Raw genomic sequence first — 7,195 nt, 5'->3', positions numbered from 1 at the left:
CTCCCTTCTCACAAGCTTGGAGTAGGTTGTAAGATTTCCATCAAAGCTTGAGAAGGAGAGAGATAGTCTTCTTGCTCTAGACATAGATTGTGTCAATTTGTAAGTGTAAAGTGTGAGCTTTGTCCTAAAGTGTGAGTCAAGGAGAGGAGAGTGGATTTATCCCACATGCTGTGGAGCAAGGCTATAGAGTTACCTAAAGCTCATTTCATGAATGAATAAACACAACTCTATTTTGCACTACATGCTTGTCTATGGTGAGCTTGTGCTAAGCTAAGTTAATACTCAAGATTGTGTTTATGAGTCCAAGCTAATTCTATCTTGGAACCTAATTCACTTGAGTGATAACCTTGCTTACACACACACTCACACAGTGACGCTATGTTTCTCTTTCATCCACCATAGCTAGCTCGATCCCATTCCCAACATTTGGTATCAGAGCTTTAGGTTATGCTAGCTAGATTTGTCATCATGCATTAGTGTGTGGTAATCATTAGCATCTCCATTGGATTGATTAGCATTTCATTGTTACGGCCCATTGACACTTTCATAACTAGTTGCATCTCACTAATTAAGCACTAATCTAGTTATGTGTGGGCATGTCCTTGGCACACCCAAGAGGCCACTACCCTCCATGGCTAGATAGGCTTGATTAGGGAGAAGATTAGTATCCAATTTTTGCATGATCTAGTCATTTTTGTGTCCTAGTTTGCACCTTCAATTAATCTCTCCACCTTTGCAATCACCTAACAGTATTGAACTCATCTCAAAGTGCTCGACGCAAGCTCTCTGTAGAGCCTTATAGCTCTACAATCCAAGCTCGGGAGCCCCTTCATCTCTATGCCCAAACCTTTTCTTAAAAATAGGTGTGTGTGTGTATGTAAACCTGTTGAGCTCGAGCTTAACAATTTACTTTTCAGAGGCTCTTCACAAGGAAGCCCGTGGGCTTGTTGGCTAGCCCAAATTAGGCAACCTATTCTTGGCTTGAGGTCTCGGGGTCAATACCCTTGCCTATTGTGGGGGAGAGCGGGCGGACCCGAATCAGCATTAGAAATCACCTTTTGAAGACGACAGGTATGCTGGGGGAGAGTCCCAAGCCCGCACATGCACGCCTGCCCAAAGGCTCTGCCCGGACTACCCCGACTTCCCGGATACTCTGCCCACTGCCCGGAGCTGCCTGGCCTGACTCCGCCTGCCCAGTGTGCCCGTGCGTGCCCGAACACATTTCGACCTGGAGTTCCTGCCCGCGCTGCCAGCAACATATCCCACGAGGCTTAAAAAGGAATTTTCAACCTTAAGTTCCCCCCCTCATAAGGGAGCGTTCCCACATGAAGAGGCAATGAGCTTACCTCCCTTGGTGGCCGATCACACCTGTCAGAGCTTCAGCCAAGGACTCAACAGCTAAGAGAAAACTCCCACTGTAGTAGTAGCACAGCAATAAAGGTCTTCACTCAAGGGATTCCAAACATTGAGCCTTGAGTAAAAACTTCAAGCTTTTCAAGGCCGAACTTTAAGGCTTCATTAACCATCAAACGCAATCTCAAAAGCTTTCAAAAGAGCTTTACTCTTGTGAAGAGGTGCTTCACATAGGGATTTCTCTCCCTCTCTCTCTCTCTCTCTCTCTCTCTCTCTCTCTCTCTCTCTCTCTCTCTCTCTCTTAACTTGCAATGAAATGAACCCAACCAAGCACAATAATTTGCAAATAAATATCGTCTTTCTTTATTTGTGCACCGTGTAAAGAGGCAGACATTGGCTAGGAGAGTCTCTTAAGCTAAGACCCCTTTATTAGCAAAAATGGGGGACAAGGGAATAGAAAAATTCAACAGGGAAGGGTTTCACACCTGGAAAGCGAAGTTAAGAGGTTACCTTATGAAAAAATGTTTGTGGTCTGTCATCAGCAGTGCCTTAGAGCAACAAGCTGAACCCTATGGAGTGCACACTAGGGAATCTACACTCATAGCAAGTGCACAGAATTTGGCCAAAGACGAACAAGCATTAGGAATCATCATTACCTCCTTGCATGAAAATTATGTGCACTTCATAGATGAATGTACACATGCACATGATGCCTGACATGTCCTAGAAAGTAATTTTGGAGCCAGAGACAAAAGAAGCAAAGTTAGTTTTAAAAGACAGCTTTACAAAATTACTATGATTGAAGGGGAGGACATTGCTAGCCTAGTAAACAGGCTTAAGAGCATTGTCACGCAGCTCACTTACATCCAGGTCGAAGTACCAGAAGACGACAAAGTGGCCATACTATTAAGTGCACTTCCACCTTCTTATGACCACTTAGTAACAATTCTTGAAGAAAAAGAACTAGCGCCACCATTCCAAGATGTCATTAACTCAGTCCAAGCAGAAGAAAGAAAGTAATTTGGTTCACTCACCTTGTCGGGAGGAGTTTTTATCGCAATATCTTCAAGGGGAAGATATTCGCCATCGACATCGACAAATGGAAGAAAATGTTATGAATGTGGAAGAATGGGACACGTAGCGAAATACTACTACACAAACAAACCTTGCAAAAAATGTGGTAAGAAGGGACACCTTCCTTCTCGATGCTCCTCAAATGGAGGCAGTAGCAGTGGAGAAAGCAGCAGCAATAGAAGTAACAACAGAAGCAACGAAGGCAAGAGACCTATCAATGGATCAGCTCACATGGTAGAAGACAAAAAGGATAAAGAGGAGAGCAACATTGTCTTTTATGAAGACCCATTTTGAAGATGCAGACTCTCTAGTTGTAAGGGAGGACTTTTTCCTGTGTGGATTTTATCATTCTGTGTGGATATCACCATCCTTTGTGGATCTTTCTTGTGTGGATTTTATCATCCTGTGTGGATATCACCATCCTATGTGGATTTTGTTAGCCTGTGTGGATATTACCATCCTGTAAGGAAAGCAACTTTTCATCCTGTGTGGATTCTTCATCTTCAGTATCTTGTCATAGTCCAAACCTCAAGGGGAGGATTGTAAAGTGTGAGCTTTGTCCTAAAGTGTGAGTCAAGGAGAGGAGAGTGGATTTAACCCACATGCTGTGGAGCAAGGCTCTAGAGCTACTTAAAGCTCATTTCATGAATGAATAAACACAACTCTATTTTGCACTACATGCTTGTCTATGGTGAGCTTGTGCTAAGCCAACAAGTCAATACTCAAGATTGTGTTTATGAGTCCAAGCTAATTCTATCTTGGAACCTAATTCACTTGAGTGATAACCTTGCTTACACACACACTCACACATTGAAGCTATGTTTCCCTTTCATCCACCATAGCTAGCTCGATCCCATTCCAACAGTAAGTGAATAATTCCTTTGAAAAATCAGCCCCCCCTCTCTCTTGGTCAACCCCTCTTTCTACTTGCTCATGCTCACTCCCTATTCGACCTCCCCAGGCTCAGCCAATGGAAATTAAGCAGCATAAGTGATAGCCTTCTGACATGTGTCCACCTTTCCCCTTTTGTGAGAGATTTTGCTAATTAATTAATGCAACTAAACTCTCGTTGGACCCCTTTGTCTCTTGGCCAATAGGAATCAGGCAAGCCATTGGGCTGTTGAATGCTCATTAGACTCCTTGGGAGACTGTCCAATAGTCTTTTGGAGAGCTTAATTCTTATTGGTTTTTTATTAAGTGTTTTTTAATTAATTAAACTGGACTTACTCTAGCCTAATTCTCATTGGTCCACCTCCAAGGCCATCCAATAGGATTTGAGTCCACCTTGTGGGCATCTGGGCTAGGGAGCTGACATGTGTCCCTCTTTCCCCTTGTGTACAAAGGAAGCTTGTGTGTGTGTGTGTGAGAGAGAGAGAGAGAGAGAGTTTCTCTCTCATCCCCTACTTCTTGGGCTCGCCTCCTCCTTTGTAGGGCTTGACAAAGACTTTTGGGACACACACAAAGCATCCAATTTTCCTAGGCTTTTCACCTTTGACACAACCTTTGAATTTTGGAACCTTAGCATTTTGGAAGTCTTAATGGGCTGAACCTTAGGGTCTTTTAAGCCCAATGTTGTACATTGCTCTTTTTCAGATGTCCCCCCCTTTGGATCCCTATTTTCCCTCCTTTGGATCCATACTATGGCCGGTCTGCTAACTTAACCAATATTCTAGCTTTTTCTCCCCTGGCACTTCCGCATATTAAATGATCAGTTTAACATGAGGAAATCATTTAAGAGAATTAGATATTGATTATTATGACAAACACTGAAATTGTAAGGCGTTGGAAAAAGACTAAACAAGCCTTTTGTCCGATGACCGAGTGTGACACTTCTGTACAAAGCTTCATAGGCCTTGAAACTTATTCCTGCACTGTCACACACCTCCATCACTCTTGAGGCAACAATATGCTCTTTAGCTCACTGAAATACTTCTGTCACAAAACATTAGCGATGCCAGAACTGGATGGATCATCCAATAGCTCAACCAACTCCTTTGGCTTGATGGTATGCTGTAGCAAAGCACATCCTATCATTTGAGCATTGGAATTGATTCCTTGGGGGGTTCACCATTCAATACCCCCTATATAATGTGCGTTCATGGGGTATTAAGAAAACCTCTCTTTTAACATGTCTGAAATAATAAAATGACCCATTATTTTAGGTAGTTAGATAGCATGAACAATACTTTCAAAAGAGAGAGAAATTAAGCTATTGACAAAAATTGAGGACCGGATTTGCATGCAGCCGGTCCCCCCTCCAAAAGGCTTTGTATTATGGTTTCTCCCATCAAGAGAGACATTCTACAATACAATTCTTTGTGTTCCTTCAAGACTAGCTAGTGCAATGAAGATGAAAGCTTCACGCACTAAGAAAAACACTTAGCAAACACAACATTAATTATCCCGGTTCTCAGACCCAAGACCTCACACACATTCGAAGATGGTGAGAGCTAGCAGGGTATGAGAGTAGATTGAGAGGAAGAAGGAGTATCTTACGAGAAAGATGTACATCTTCTCACATAATCACTCATATTAGCATAGATTAGCTTAGTAATTAGCATGGTAGAGGAGATGAGCATGCATTGAAGCTTGGCTCTTGGTTAGATTTGCATCCATATGCTGAGAGTGTGTCGATGTAGGCTTCTATCTTACAAGCTTGGAGTAGGTGATGAGCTCTCCATTAAAGCTTGGGAAGAGATAGTCTTTTTCTTGCTTCTCACATAGATTGTGTGAGAGTGTGTGTGTGGTAATGCCTTGCAAAAATCATCCCCCTCTCTCTCTTGGGCGAGCCCTCTTGCTAATTGCTCTTGCTATCCTTCCATTGGACCTCCCTAGGGCTAGCCAATGTCTATTAAGCAACATAAGTGATAGCCTTCTAACATGTGTCCTCCTTTCCCCTTTTGTGAGAGATTTAGGTAATTTAATAATTCAACTAAACTCTCATTGGACCCCTTTGCCTCCTGGCCAATAGGAATCAGGCAAGCCATTGGGCTGCTGAATGCTCATTGGACCCCTTGGGAGACTGTCCAATAGTCTTCTAGAGGACTTAATTCTCATTGGTTCTTTTATTAAGTGTTTTTAAATTAATTAAACTAGATTTACTCTAGCCTTATTCTCATTGGTCCACCTCCAAGGCCATCCAATAGGAATTGGGTACACCTTGTGGGCATTTGGCCTAGGGAGCTGACATGTGTCCCTAATTCCCTTTGTGTAAAGGGAGCTTGTGTGTGTGTGTGTGTGTGTGTGTGGCTTTCTCTCTCATCCCCTACATGCAAGGCTCGGCCCCTCCCAAGTCGGGATTGCAAAGACTTTTTTGTACACACACAAAGCATCCAATTCCCTTAAGGTCGACCTTTGGACACAACCTTTTGAATTTTGGAACCTTAGCATTTTGGAAGTCTTAATGGGCTGAACCTTAGGGTCTTTTTAGCGCATTGTTGCACATGGCTCTTTTGCAGATGGCCCCCCCTTTGGATACCTATTTTCCCTCCTTTGGATCCCTACTGTGGCCGGTTTGCTAGCTTAACCAATATTCTAGCTTTTTCTCCCCTGGCACTTCCCCATATTAAATGATCAGTTTAACATGAGAAAATCATTTAGGAGAATTAGATATTGATTATTATGACATTACCTCTGTCTTGAAATCATAGTCGTCCTTGACTATGGTGTAGAGAAGATAAAGCATATTCATGAGTCCTTTTCTTAGCGGGTAGAGGATCCTTATGTTACCCTAGGACATCATTCCACAATGGATGACTAGTCCATTTGGCGCTTGAGAGCCTGAGGCTGCCGCAAGCATGTCTGCACATGAGTCCTATCAGTGTTCCATAGTAGATTGACAAGCTCTACTTGGTTTTTGGGAGACGTCGTCTCCGCAAACTTGATCTAAGCATGCATACTACTTCGGTTTTGTGCACAATAAAGAAAAGAGAGTCTTATAAGACAAAAACTTTGTTCGTTTTTAAGATTTTGTACATTTTCTTACTCTTGGGAAGCATTGTAAGCATTGACAGGGTTTAGGTTATCCTTTAATTGTATGCCTTGCATCCATCTAGCATCTTCAAAAGGATAATTCTTAAACTTAATAAGATATCGTCTGATAGTCTTACCGCCTCTTAGTACCTTATCTTCATGTCGGAGAATAGAATTGGGCTGCAGCACCTTGTCTTGGTCCTCGATCTCCGGTGGGTCTTTAGTAGTTGGTTCTTGAGGTGGATCTCCTTTGTAAGGCTTTAATAGGCTCACATGGAAAGTATTGTGTATGAGACAATGATTGGCCAACTGGAGTTGATAGGCCATCTCATTGATTGGCCTAAGAATCTGGAAGGGACCATAGTAGCTTGTTGCTAGTTTAGCATAGTACTTTTGATGTCCCGTAGGATTCTTCCCCGTCGTGTGCCTTAATCGAGCCTTGGGAAACTTTAATAAGACCCAATCATTTTCTTTAAAGGCTTGGGCTCTTCTGTGCTTATCAACAGACAGCAGCCTTTTGCCTTTGTTGTGAGATAGAGATAGCATCCTTAATCTTTTGAAAAGATTCTTGTAGGTCTCGGCTATACTCATCTGCAGCGAAGATCTTCCCATGTACCTTAAGTAGCAAGGGACTTTTTGATCTTCCCTCAATTACCTTGAAAGGTGATTTTCCCGTGGAAGTATGTACAATGTTATTGTAAGCATACTCCACTAAGGGTAAGTACTTCTCCCATTGGGATCTTTGATCTACTTCCGTTACATAGGCTTTTAGTAGATCGAGAATGGTTAGGTTAGC

The sequence above is a fragment of the Adiantum capillus-veneris genome, chromosome 8 (assembly GCF_014529385.1).
Source record: "Adiantum capillus-veneris isolate H3 chromosome 8, ASM1452938v2, whole genome shotgun sequence".
In the NCBI taxonomy this organism is placed as follows: Eukaryota; Viridiplantae; Streptophyta; class Polypodiopsida; order Polypodiales; family Pteridaceae; genus Adiantum; species Adiantum capillus-veneris.
The sequence above is the reverse complement of the archived record's forward strand: the minus strand, read 5'-3'. Positions refer to the sequence as shown.